Source organism: Equus asinus, chromosome 3, assembly GCF_041296235.1.
Source record: "Equus asinus isolate D_3611 breed Donkey chromosome 3, EquAss-T2T_v2, whole genome shotgun sequence".
NCBI lineage: Eukaryota > Metazoa > Chordata > Mammalia > Perissodactyla > Equidae > Equus > Equus asinus.
In genome coordinates this window covers 133,336,999-133,350,578 of record NC_091792.1, presented here as the reverse complement: position 1 = coordinate 133,350,578, position 13,580 = coordinate 133,336,999, and positions in this window count along the sequence as shown.

Here is a 13,580-nt window from a genome sequence, read left to right as displayed (position 1 = left end):
CAGTTTTATTGAACAAATTATCTCCATTTTTGCCATAATTCTGTCCATTTAAAAGAATTAACTGAAGAAGAAGATGGGGATTGAAATGAAAGAGAGGTTAAGAAAACAGCATAGCAGGTGCACCAAGCCTGGGAGCCATGCTGATTCTTCACTTCACATTAGGGACTAGAAACCCTCTGTAAATAAACAGGCTGACCGAGCAGGTAAAATTTCTCTGATAATTTATGAGGGATAGTGGAAATGGAGAAATATCCTACATTTTCTTAGCTATAAAGAGCTACTAAAAGTTATCAAAAAATTCCTATCTAAAGCTATTAAGATATTATGTATCTCTAGAGCCAAAACTAGTTTTGGAGGTGGGAGTAAATACATGGAGCTTCCAGACAGCAATCTAATTAAATGTATACAGAACCCCACGCCATCCTGCATCACGAATAACTCTCACTAACACGTCTTAATAAGCTTTCCAAAATAGGATGACATCTGCTCATCTTCTCTTTTACTTAAGAAGGTAACAAATGAGTCTAACTCTCATATAGTTCATTGGGATCTCAGAAAATTTTCTCTCTGCTCAACATCCAGATTCCTTGAGTCATATAGCACACCCATTATCTCTACCAGTTAATGACACTGAGAAAAATTGCTGTAACCCCCTGGTCTTCTTCAGGAGAAAAGGGAAAAGGAAGAACAAATGAGAGAACCATGTCTATTCCCAGCAAAACTGCTCTAAATAACCGAATAAATGAGTGGATGTACAAATTAATGAAAACCATACTCCAGAAAGATGTTATTTATTATAACTTAATTATGTAATTAGCGCTTATTATGTACTAGATACTGATCTAAGCATTTTCCTTTTATTATTTCATTTAATGTACACAACACCATATGAGAGAGAATCTGTTTCTATTTCTCTGTTTGAATATAGAAAATCAAGGCATGGAGAAGTTAAGTAGCTTTCACAAGGTTACCCAGCTTGTGAGAAGAAACACCTAAATTCAAAGTCAAGTTGGCTGGCTCCAGAGAAGCTGCTCAGAAGCTCACTTACTGTTCTCCCCACATCATACACTGGCTACAGCCAGGTATCCAATCTGTAATTTTGCTCTTCTATCCTTGAAAATACGCACCCGATCTATTATGTGTTGTTCTTGCTATTGCTTTTCTCTAGCTTTACTATATTTCTGATTATTGTAAAGGAGGAATGCTTCCTCCCCACTCATATTCTTCCATTCCATATATTCATATACTCAATACATTTAGTTCTTTTTCTCTCTCTGACCTTTGGCTCACTTATCTGATCGGTCAATTTGGGAAGAAGAAACTGGGTATAGAAGGGGGCATGTGCTCCTGATCACAGGCCTCCATGTCATAAATTAGACAGTGGCAGATGGCTTCCTCTACGGAGGTTGAATGAGATTTGATTTTGAGAGAATGAGCTCTTAATACCCCAAGATCTGGTTCAAAAGCAAAGAATATTAGGATATAAACTTGACATTTTGTGGAGCAAATTGTTCATTAAGCGGTATGCAGACTCTTTTATCTGGCCACTCATTACCTACCATGACTTGAGCAAGAAGGCTGGAGCCTCGGTGGACTGGATATTTTTACACTAGAAGGTTATACCAGTTTCTGGCAGCTTTGCCCAAAGGTAATTTTTTTTTTGAGAAAGGACTGCAGTCATGGGTGTAAGCCATGTCAAGCAAATGGTGTTTAAGCTGCCCCAGGCTTAAGTAAAAGCAGAGACTGCAGCCAAAGGCTTAGGGACTTCTTTGGCCTCAGCAGAGATTGGAAAGAGATGAATACACAAACCTGAGCAAATAAGTACAGTGGGCTTGCTGGATTTCACAAATAAAATTACACAAACTCCAGTTATAATTTGAATTTCAAATAAGCAATGAATAATTTTTAAGTATATGTGTGTTCCAGATATTGGCCATCCCAAAGTACAGGCTACATAGCTTCAGAGGCCTCAGCAAAGATGAAGAATTTAGCAGCTGCAAGAGGACTTTAGGGTTCCAGCTGCCCTACCTTGAACTTGAAATACCCATAGAAAATGTGAGCCAGTGGCAGCAGACTTGGGTTGATCCATAGAAGTCTTAGTCAACAGGTGATGCTGAGGCAAAGATTTAATTATTTAATTATATGTAGAAGAGAGGTGTTTCATGTGGCAGCCTCTGAGACATTATGAGATAGAACTACATTTGCTGAATTAAACTGTGAGGAGTTTATCCATCAGCATTATAGGGCCCTACAGAGGATCGCTGAGGATATAGCAGACTCCAGGTCAGCTATCTCAAATTCTGTATGCATTCAGATCCAAACAGGAAACTGCAGAAGAGCTAAGCTTGGATTCCTGATGCTTGAGTACATGCTCAAGTGGCACCCGGTGCCACAAGGACTAAATCTGACTTTGGAGGGATTAATTACTGAGGAGGAAACACCCTTTGGTAGAAGGCAGGTTTCTCAGGCCTAAGCAATTCTATGACAACAGTCAGTATAAACCCTGCAGCACATGACCCAGGAATGCCTTCTCATGAAACAAAGGAGATTGTTCGTTTTTCTTTTCATGTTTAGAGTCTACACACAATTCATTATTGGTGGGGTAGAAGGATATGATGAGAAATAATGGATAGGAAAGCAAAGCACTGGAATATGAGTGCAGGCACCACAAACTTCTCAAATGTCTAACTTTGACTCTAAGAGAGTGGATATGTGGACTGTGACTCCTGGAGGATGGATAGAACCCAAACAAGTTTAGGTTCACAGGTTGTGAATTTCCGAAAACTGGCAAGGACCAATTAGCATTCTAGTAAGGTAAAAACAAAGGCTTCTCTACCTTTCCTCCTTCACTCAGGTACCAGTGGTTTTATACCATGGTGTGTGTGTGTGTGTGTGTGTGTGTGTGTATGCTTATAAAACCACAACTAGCCTTCTAGGGCATAATTTTAAATTATTCTTGAGATAATTAGCCTGGGGGGCTTAGCATATGAGTTTTCCTAGTTTGGGAAGCATGGGTTCAGGGCTAGGATATTCTTACACATCTTATTAACTCATTAAATTCTTTGAAAGTAAAGCTAAAGAAAGATTTAATGTGAACTTCATACATCTTCTAAGACCCTGAAATTACCACGCCCATTCCAGTGAAAGACAGCTCAGACTGTAGCTGCTAAAACAGCCCAACCCCACCTTGGCAGTGAGAATGCTCTTGTCGAGTTTGTCCAAAGTAAAAAGAGTGGGGAGGATAGATTTTTTAAAAAATTTAACTCGACAATTTTAGACTTTTAACTTAAGGGTAATAGAATTTGAGTTTAAAATTTATTTCTTTCAGACTTTGTTTCTGGATTTAGTTTTTTAAGAGAATTTAAACCTTTAAGTTTTTGTTTATATTTGGGATTTGATAATAGAAAAAGGCTTTATTGGGGCTGCCCCCATGGCCAAGTGGTTAAGTTCGTGGGCTCCGCTGCCGGCAGCCCAGTGTTTCGTTGGTTCGAGTCCTGGGCGCGGACACGGCACTGCTCATCAGACCACGCTGAGGCAGCGTCCCACATGCCACAACTAGAAGGACCCACAACGAAGAATATACAGCTATGTACCGGGGGGCTTTGGGGAGAAAAAGGAAAAAATAAAATCTTTAAAAAAAAAAAGAAAAAGCCTTTATTAAATTTTAGGATGTCTCAGGGCTGGCCTGGTGGCGCACTCTGCTTTAGTGACCTGGGGTTCACTGGTTCAGATCCTGGGCATGGACCTATACACCACTTATCAAGCCGTGCTGTGGCAGGCGTCCCACATATAAAGTAGAGAAAGATGGGCACAGATGTAAGCTCAGGGCCAATCTTCCTCAGCAAAAAGAGGAGGATTGGTGGTAGATGTTAACTCGGGGCAAATCTTCCTCAAAAAAAAAAATTAGAGTATCTCAATGTGGCTGACATTTTATTGTTGGGTTGACTAGTATTTTAATATTAGAATTCCTTTATGATTTTATTTCATCTCATTTCAGAATCTCTAATAGATTATATTGGACAATGTGGCTGAACAAAATTTGTGATAGAAAATAGAATGAAAAACGAACTTTCAGCCTTGCCAACAGAATGATTCTGAAAGAAACTTACTTAAAGGACAAATCTAACCCATTTCAGTAACTTTGGAAAGTATAAGCTTAATCTACTCCGCTGATGAATAGACTAAGGAAGAGAACCAAAGAAGCAGTCACTGTTACTGGGAGAAGGACCTTATGAAGTTAGAGCCATATCATTCTGATGGGTGGCAACCATTGCTATGCTACTGGTCAGTCATTGACTTGTGGTTAAACCCAATAGATTAAGAGGGTAAAAAGAAATCTGGAAATTGCTCTTTCCCTCCTTTCACCTTGACCTTCCAGAGAAGTGATGTGGCTTAGGAACTGGGGGGTAAGGTAAATTGGTGCTCACTGTCCCTTGCGCCCTGCTTCCAGTACTCCTTCCTCTAAGCAGAGACTGAGTTAAATAGCACCTTCCTCAGATACCTTTACCTTTATCAATAATAAAGTTAACATTTTACTCTTTCACTACTGTTTCTTGTTCTAAATCTCAATTGATTCATAACCTGAAAGAGATGAATACTATCATCTAGACTTCCTCACAACCTGTTATGTTGAAAAAAGGAATGCACATTGATAGTAGAAAATTGGGAAAATATTGGACAGCAAACCATGTTCTTTTTTATTTTGAGTTGCCTGGCTTTTCCTTGCTAGTTGATGGACTACCTTAAAATTTCACACAGTAATCTTTTGTCTGGCAAATACTATTAACCAGCTTTGTATCAAACTGGTATCCTTGCAACTCCCATTCATCCTTCATATCATTGAGAGAGGTCTTTCTAAAATTTAAATTGGATTATATTAATCCTCCATTTCAAATAGGACAAAATTGAAGTTCCTTATTCAAATAAGTCTGGCCATATGTCTTGCCATTGCCTACAACTTCAATCGTACATCTTAAGTCAGTTCCCCTGGTTACTTTGTCACCACTCTTGGACTCCTTAAACCCATTCTCCCCACAATGCATCAGCAATGTGAATATGACCATTTCCATGTCTTACTCAACACCCTGTAAAATTCCCTCATCATCTAGTACATAAAATGTAAGCTCGTTAAAACACCTTTCAAGGTCATCCATGATCTGACTCCAGCCTAGCTCTGCAGCCCCCTGTTCTGCCATGATGGACTTCCCATTTCATGTTCTAACAATGGGAAACTGCGCATAGAGTTTGTAGGGACACAATATAGCTCCTAAACTCTGAGTCTTTGCTCATGCATGGTTTTGTTTTTGAAAGGGCATCCCTTTCTCTTTTAACAGGCTCTCTCATAATTTTTCAGTCTCAATTCAGATGCCCCTTCCTCCTAAAGTCTAAGAGAGGTTAGAAGGTACTTACTGCATGCTGCTGTAATATCCTGTTCTGACATCTATGATAGCACTTTCCATATCATTTGTAACTAGCTGATTATATGAATTTCTCCCACTTGATTTAAGCTCCTTGAAGACAATGACTTAATTATATGATTACTTCCCCAATGCCTGAAAAATGGAAGGAACCAAAAAATTGTATATTGGATTGAAGAGTGAATAAATGAAATAATGTCTTCTATCATTAGTAGTTACAGAGAATTACTGGAAAATCCTTAAAATGCTTCTTGCAACTTCATAAACTGTTAGAGTGTACATTGATGTAGCATTTTTGGATGACAATATCCTTCATATTTAGCACATAACAACACCTTTTCCCAGCAATTCCACTTTTATAAAAATATCCTAAAAATATTACATTATGATAATATAATATTATAAATAAATATTGTATCATAAGGTCAAAATATCCTGTAAATATTTACATCATGCCCCAAAAGATAGTTTTTTGCAATATTTGTAATGTCAAGTAAACTGTAACTAGTATGATGGTTAATTTTATGTGTCAACTTGGCTAGGCCATGGTACTCAGTTTTTGGTCAAACGCTGTTCTAGATATTGCTGTGAAGATATTTTTTAGATGTGATTAACATTTAAATCATTAGACTTTCAGTAAGTAGATTACCCTCCATAATGTGGGTGGGACTCATGTAGTCAGTTGAAGGCCTTAAGAGAAAATATGGAGGTCCCTCAAGAAAGAAGGAATTCTGCTCCACACTGCCTTCACCCAAGACTGCAGCATCAACTCTTCTCTGGGTCTCCAGCCTACAGGTTTGCCCTGCAGATTTCATTTACCAGCCCCCACAGTCACAAGGCAATTCTTTAAAATAAGTAAACGTTCTCTCTCTTTCTTGGTAGATTAGAGATTGAGATAGAGATAGAGACAGAGACAGAGATATGGAGATATAGATAGATACAGATATATAGATGTACACACACCCTATTGGTTCTGTTTCTCTGGAGAAATCTGGCTGATACAATCTCCCAAAGGAAAATGAACAAAGAAATGTCCCCCTCAACCTCTCGCCACTATTATGCTGCTATCAAAAAATAATGAGGGAGATCTTTGCGTATTAAGATAGAAAGCAAGTCATAAAAACTTTCTGATGCATAGTACCATCGATATTTTAAAAATTCATTCACGTATATGTGTAGGTATATAAGTACCAAATTGATAAGAAAGACTATCCCTGAATAAGTGGATTGTAACTGTTACTCTCTTTTTTTGTCAGTATATTTTTTTATTTTCAATAATTCTCTATTGTTATTGTAAAATAATAACAAAAGTCACTTTTTAGAAGTTATAATATTTCATGCTTGTTCTCACGTACCTCTTCTGTAAATTTTCTTTTCCTGGCATAATCGTCACCCCTCCTTTTCTCTTCATTTATCTTGACGACACATAACCATTTTCCAGTAATGGAAAATGAATTCCATTAATGAATCATCTTTTCTCAGAAAGTTTTTCTGATTCACCCTTTCTGAGTAGAATTGCTTACTACTTTCTCTGAGTCACCGTTGAACCCTGAACAAATGTATATAATATCCAAAATAATATATTGTATATAGTTTTTGCTTGTGAGCTATTTCTGTCTTCTAGATTCTTGTTTCTATGATGATTTATTCATTGAACAAATGCATGACTACTCTAGGCCCCGCACTCTTCTACCTACTGGAGCTACAGTAGTTAACAAAGTCACAAAAACCTGTGTCCTCATGCAGTTTTATTTCCTAGTAAAAGGAGAGTGGCAATAAGTAAAACAAATAAGAAAAATCCATTTAATTTTGAGTCTCAGGTCTTCAGACTCTCCCACCTTCTTCTCCTCCTTGTTGCATTCATCTATATCCCAAGGCTCTTCCACTCAATTTTTAATATTTTATTTCCGGGATCTTTGTCGCCCTCTTCAGCATTACTCAAATCATTATAATTTTTCCAGTACCCTAAAATTTTAATTCCTGAGCCTCCCTCCCTCTATCTCTTATCCCCAAGGTTGTATCCTCTTCCTTCTTTTGGCTACTTTTATTAAAAATACCTGCAACCTCTTCATAACTTATTTTTGTGCCTTCAAATACCCAACCTCCGCTTCCCATTTCTCAATTTAGTCACTGTAGTTTCATATTCCAACAAATCTTTGGCTCCACCAGAAACTAGAGTACATTGATTCTATTGACTTTTATTGTTCCTTAAAGTCCTTTGTCCTCACTTCCTTCCTTAAGCAGTTGTTATCGTCTTTTACATACTCCATCAACATCTCTGCCCCCCTGTTCCTGTTGACACACTCCACACTCACTTGATTAAAATAAAAACCTAGTTAAATCCAACAGTAAGTCTACTTCAAGCCAATATCCCCAGAACTGAGTGTATCTGAGAGCACAAAAAGAAAACCAGTGCTGACTAATCTCACTTTAATGTCATTATCAACAATCTCAAGTGGTCCTTAATACTGCCTGGAAAAAGCCTCATTTCCCTGTCTCCTTCTTCCACTTTTCTAAATGACTGCTTCACAGCTTTCACTTTTTCTTTGTTTTTCCATCATTGTTGTTCCCTTCTCATTCTCAGCTTTGACTTTACATCAAATTTTACAAAGGAAAAAATTGAGTCAGAGATTTTTCAAAACCTCCCACCCATAGAACCACACACATCTATGCATGTATGACAGTATACTTTAGTTTATCTTCTATTTATATGGAGGCCCATGTATGATCCTACCTAATGTACCACTCCACTTCTATACTAAGTTTCATTCTCTTTTAACTGGTGAAGAGCTTTGCCCCAGAAATTCTGCCTGTTTCTGCATTTCCAATTTACTTTTAACTGCTCGATCACTCCCATTAATACACAAATGTTATATTTATTTTTCCACCTTAATAGGAAACCCTCTGTCAACTCCTACCTCAACCTCTTCAATTATCCCATGCTCTATTATGGTAAACTTCTTAAAAGAGGGATCTGTACTCATTTCTCCAATTTTCCTCTCCTATTCCCTCTTTTTTTTTTTTTTTTCTTTTTCTGCTTTATTTCCCAAACCTCCTCGCCCCGGTACATAGTTGTATATCTTAGCTGCAGGTCCTTCTAGCTGTGGGATGTGGGACACCGCCTCAATGTGGCCTGACGAGTGGTGCCATGTCCGTGCCCAGGATCCGAACCCTGGGCTGCCGCAGCGGAGCGTGCGCACTTAACCACTCGGCCACGGAGCCAGACCCTCCTATTCCCTCTTAAACCCATTCCGATGAGAGGTTTGTACCCACCACTCCAACAAAATTACTCCTTTAAATGTGGCTAATGTTACCCATGTTGCAAAATCCAAAGGTCAACTCTAATTCTCATATGTGATTTATCAACGGCATCTGACCCAGTTGATCATTCTCTGTTCCTTTATATACTTTCTTCACTTGGCTTCAAGAAATTCAGTCACCTCATTTTCTCCCTATGCATTGGGTGCACCTTCTCATTCTTCACTGCTGGTTCCTCCCTTTGTTCCTACCTCTAAATATTAATGTCTAAAGGTGTGATCCAAGGTTCTCTAAGCATATTCTCCAGATAACACCACGTCTTAAATACCATCTACCAAATTTATATCTCCATCACGTATCTCTCTCTGCAACTTTGCAGTTATATGATCAAATGTCTACTTGACAACTCCACAGGGATATCAAAGAGGTGTCTCAATTTTCACATGTCCGAACGAGTTACCAGTGACAGGTAACTGCCATTTGCCAACAGATAGCATGGACAGAGAATGTAAATGGACTGTATCGCCAAATGGAAATTGAAGCCATGGCCAAGGTGTAATAGATGCTAAGAAAGAAAAATAAATTTAAAAAAGACCTACTCTACTCAAATTACTAGATTGACTAGAGACTGGTATTAAATCACCTCTGAGATAATTCAAATGCAAACACTAGGCAAGCCCCCATTGGAGCAGCTCTTTGCAAATGCCGAATGGTACTTTTAGTAAGTAAGTTATAGATCCTGTGCTGTCTTTACACAAACATAGCAGATGGTTATGCAAATAAAGTACTTGTACTAAATCTTGTTAGTAAATTTAATTAATTATGAATTTATGAGATGGAATAATTTTAAGATGCTTTCCATTTAAAGTCAGTTTGACAGAAAATCTCAAACATTCCAGTAAAATCAAAGTGGTTGTAAGCTAATGGGCATTATAAAGACAGCATAGTTTCTTAAGACATTTTATTTATTGTAGCTGTAATGAAGTTTAAAATGCTGACATAGTTTCCTGAATCTAAGCCATATTCAAATCCCAGAAGGATAGGCAAATACGTCAAACATTTTCACAGTGCAATAGGATTATTCTATAATTGTTTATCTCAAGAACTTGTTTATGAGCATCACACAGCCATTGAAAACTGGAACAGGGCTGAACTTTGTTCAAATTCCCTACAGCAATCTATTATTGGGAGATATAAAAATGAAAACTACTGATTAGTGGACTAACTTAGGTTTCCATAGTGACAGAGAGAATTTTAAAACCTTGTCTTTATTTTTATGCATTTGTTTGTTTGTTGTTTCTTTGTTTGAAGCAGAATAAAATTTGAAAGGATACCAAATACAAGATTCAACACAGCTGAGTTCTGGTCGCATCAATACCACTGTCAGAATGATTCATAGGATCTTAAGCGTTCTTACCACAAAAAAAATAGTTAACTATGTGAGGTAACGGTTGTTGTTAATTTTCCTCATTTCTTTAATCATTCCACAATGTATATGTGCATCAAATCATCACATTGTACACTTTAAATATATGCAATTATATGTATCAATTATTCTCCAGTGAAGTTATGGGGGAAAAAGGAAATTATAAAGATGTGCCCATCCAAATAAAATACTTTCTTTTAAACAAATTTTCTTATAATTAATATAATATCGTTATAATCACTTTATATTGCTGCACAAAAAATTACTGTAAATTTATCAGCATAAAACAAGACAAGTTTATTATCTCAAGTTTCTTTGGGTTGGGAATCTGAGCACAGCTTAGGTGGGTCCTCTGCTCAGTCTCACAAGGGTGCACTCCACATTCTCATCTGGAGGCTTAAGTGGGAAAGAATCCAATTTCAAGCTCATTCGTGTTGTTAGCAGAATTCATTCCCTCTACAGTTGTATGATTAATGATGCTAGCTTTTTGCTGGCTGTAAGCTGGTAGCTGCCTCAGGTCCTAGAGTCTGCCCATGGTTTCTGGAGGCTGCCCATATTTCCTTGTCACGTGGACTTTCCTGATGTGGCCACTTATATCACCACGCCTTCACAGAGTCTGATTTGGGTTTTAATTACATTTGCAAAAACTCTTCACCTTGCCTGTATTCTGTTGTCTAGAAGCAACTCAGAGGTCCTACCATATTTAGAGGAAGGGATCATACCATCATGATGAACACCAAGGGGCAGGAATCATTGGACCCTTTCTAAGGTCTGCCCACTGCACCAAGTGATAGTAATGATTGTGTTTTGTGTAGCTGGGATCATGGACTTTGGGATAGGACAGACTTGGGTTAGAGTCCTGGCTCTGCCAATTGTTAGCTTTGTGAAGTTGATAAGTTATTTCACTTTCCCTCATACATAAAATGCGGATAATAAGACCTACCTCATAAGGATGAAAACATGGGGTGATGTATCTGCACCACTTACTGTCATATCTACCACTTTGAAATAATTTTTTATTATTATAATTTTTAAAGATGTACTATCACGAGCAATCATTTGTCCTTCCCTAAAGAAATGCAATCTCAAATCACAAATATTTTAAAACAACCAAATTATTTATAGAATAAATAGAATAAACAAATATATGCTAAGTGTTTATCTGTTCTTACTAAGATCCTAGTTCTAAGTCCAAGCCTATAAAAGAGAATTTGATTACACTATACTTATAAATAAATAATCTCAATGGAATCTGCAAGAATTTTCTTCTACTGTCTCAGTTTCTGGGTACTTTGGAAATGGTTCCTAGGGAGATGATTCTGTCAATCTACTTGCTTTCTTAGTAAATTCTCAAAGGACTGTTTGAGGTTTTTCTAATATTTGCTCTTTTTTTCCCAGTTACATTTCCCTCTTTCCACCTGGCTTCAGATTTCAACTCTACAGAGCAGCAGCTTAAATATTTATAAACCTTAAGCTTTTTTTCAAAACTACTATAAAATTGAAAAGTGAAACAGAAAATGTAGTGATAACATCAAGAACAAATATGTTGACTTTTTGAATTCTGGAGAGAACAGAGAAATTTTGGAGAACTGTGGTATGCTGGCCTGTCCCATGTTATGGCAGGCCTATTTCTTCTCATAACACTTCTCAAATCTATTTTGAAAAAAATACAGAAAAAAATTAATGGTGATAATTCAGAAGCCACCAACTATTCTAGACTGTAAAATCCAACTGGAATTTCAGAGTTGGCATCCAATTGTCCAGGGGAAGGAAATGAAACAGAGAAGAGGAATTGGCCATTACTGAGAGTCAGCTATGGATGAGCCACTATCTTTAACTTTACAAATGCTTTCATTTAATGCTGTCACTTCATGAAATGTACTAGTTGTAGGCAAAGGGGGAATTCTAAAACACATGATCGATTTCACCATTTCAGTTTTTAATCTTAAAACTTTTTTAACCTCACATTGATGTTTGTCAAAAAACAAATAAACTCAATATTTTTCACTGCCTGTCAAATCTACCCACAAGCTTTAAAAATATTTTATTACTGATACAGTGGACTTTGACACGCACACACCACCCTATGCACAAACACGCATGCATGTGCATATGTACAGGTACATGCACACACTGTACCCATAAGAAAATTTTGGATTTTTTTGTCAAAAAAAGGAAGGAGAGGAGAGATACTGACCACAAGGTAGAGAGCCTGAGAAAGGATAAAAATATACAATAAGTACTTTGAAGAGCTGTTGCATGTGATTAAGGGAGTTTATTCAACTGGCCTGGAAGAATGAAGACAAGTACATAGGTTTTGTTCTTCTTGCCAAACCGTGAGCAGGACTGCTTATATCCAGCAGTACTGTTGTAAATTGTACAGTGGCATCATCCACTCGCCAATCTGTGTGTGCCTGCAGGATTATATCCACCTTGAAGGGTCAGTTCTTTGTAATTTGTAGAAAGATACCTATGTAGCAGTAGCCTGGGTAGTTTTTTAAATTTTGTCCTTCTGTGTGGGGTTTAAATTACCTTCCTTTCATCTCCCAACAAAAACTTTAGTAAATACCCCATTGATAATCAGGGATTTTTGAGTCATACTCGTGTGGTACTCAGGGCATAAGGAATGCAGAAAGAGAAATGAATCTTTTCTCAAGATGTCTGCCTGGCTAAAGTTGACCATGCCTAAGATTAACCAATCCAATCTGGGCTATCACTGCCAATTCTTCAGGTTGATATTCAAAGTTGAAAGCATATGATCAGATTCCAGCTTTATATCTTATAAATCTCAGCCTGAAAGCACCACTCACTGTGTTGCCAAAGATCTGCATTTCTTGGAATGTAAATCTCCATTTTGCCTGTGGTTCATAGCAATTACCAGGAATATTCTTTGCCTCTACCAAAATTGTTCACCTGTCAAAACCTATGCATTACTTAAGTACCACCTCAAATTAATATGCAATTACCCACCTAGTTTGTGTTAGGTTTTCTTCCTCCGGGCTCCCAGATTACCCAAAGTAATTTTTTCTGTTACAATCGTCTCTTTGTGTGCTTGTTACCCTTGCTAAATTGAGTAACTTGGAGGCAAAAAGTCATTTTTGAGTTTTAGGTACCTAATTGAGTGTCATTGAATGTTTATAGAATGTTTTTGAATAAAAATATATCCCAATATATACCATCCCAACTCTATAAAAAGAGAAATTTTCCCTAAGAATTCTTTACGTGTAATTATACTCCTTTCTCCTCTCACACAATTAGACTGAACAACCTGGTTAATGGGCCTCAGCCATTAGTCCTCATTACTTGAATAATGTAGCTAATATGATAAAATTCCTAAGCCCTCTCCATGATTCCTGGGTAATCAGAGTGTGCTTCATCTTCAAGTTTTAAACCACAAAGATACATGCAAGATATCTTTGTTTCAAGGGATCCAAAGCTTTCCAGTAATATTGTTGTTATACTCCACTGGTCATGGAGTC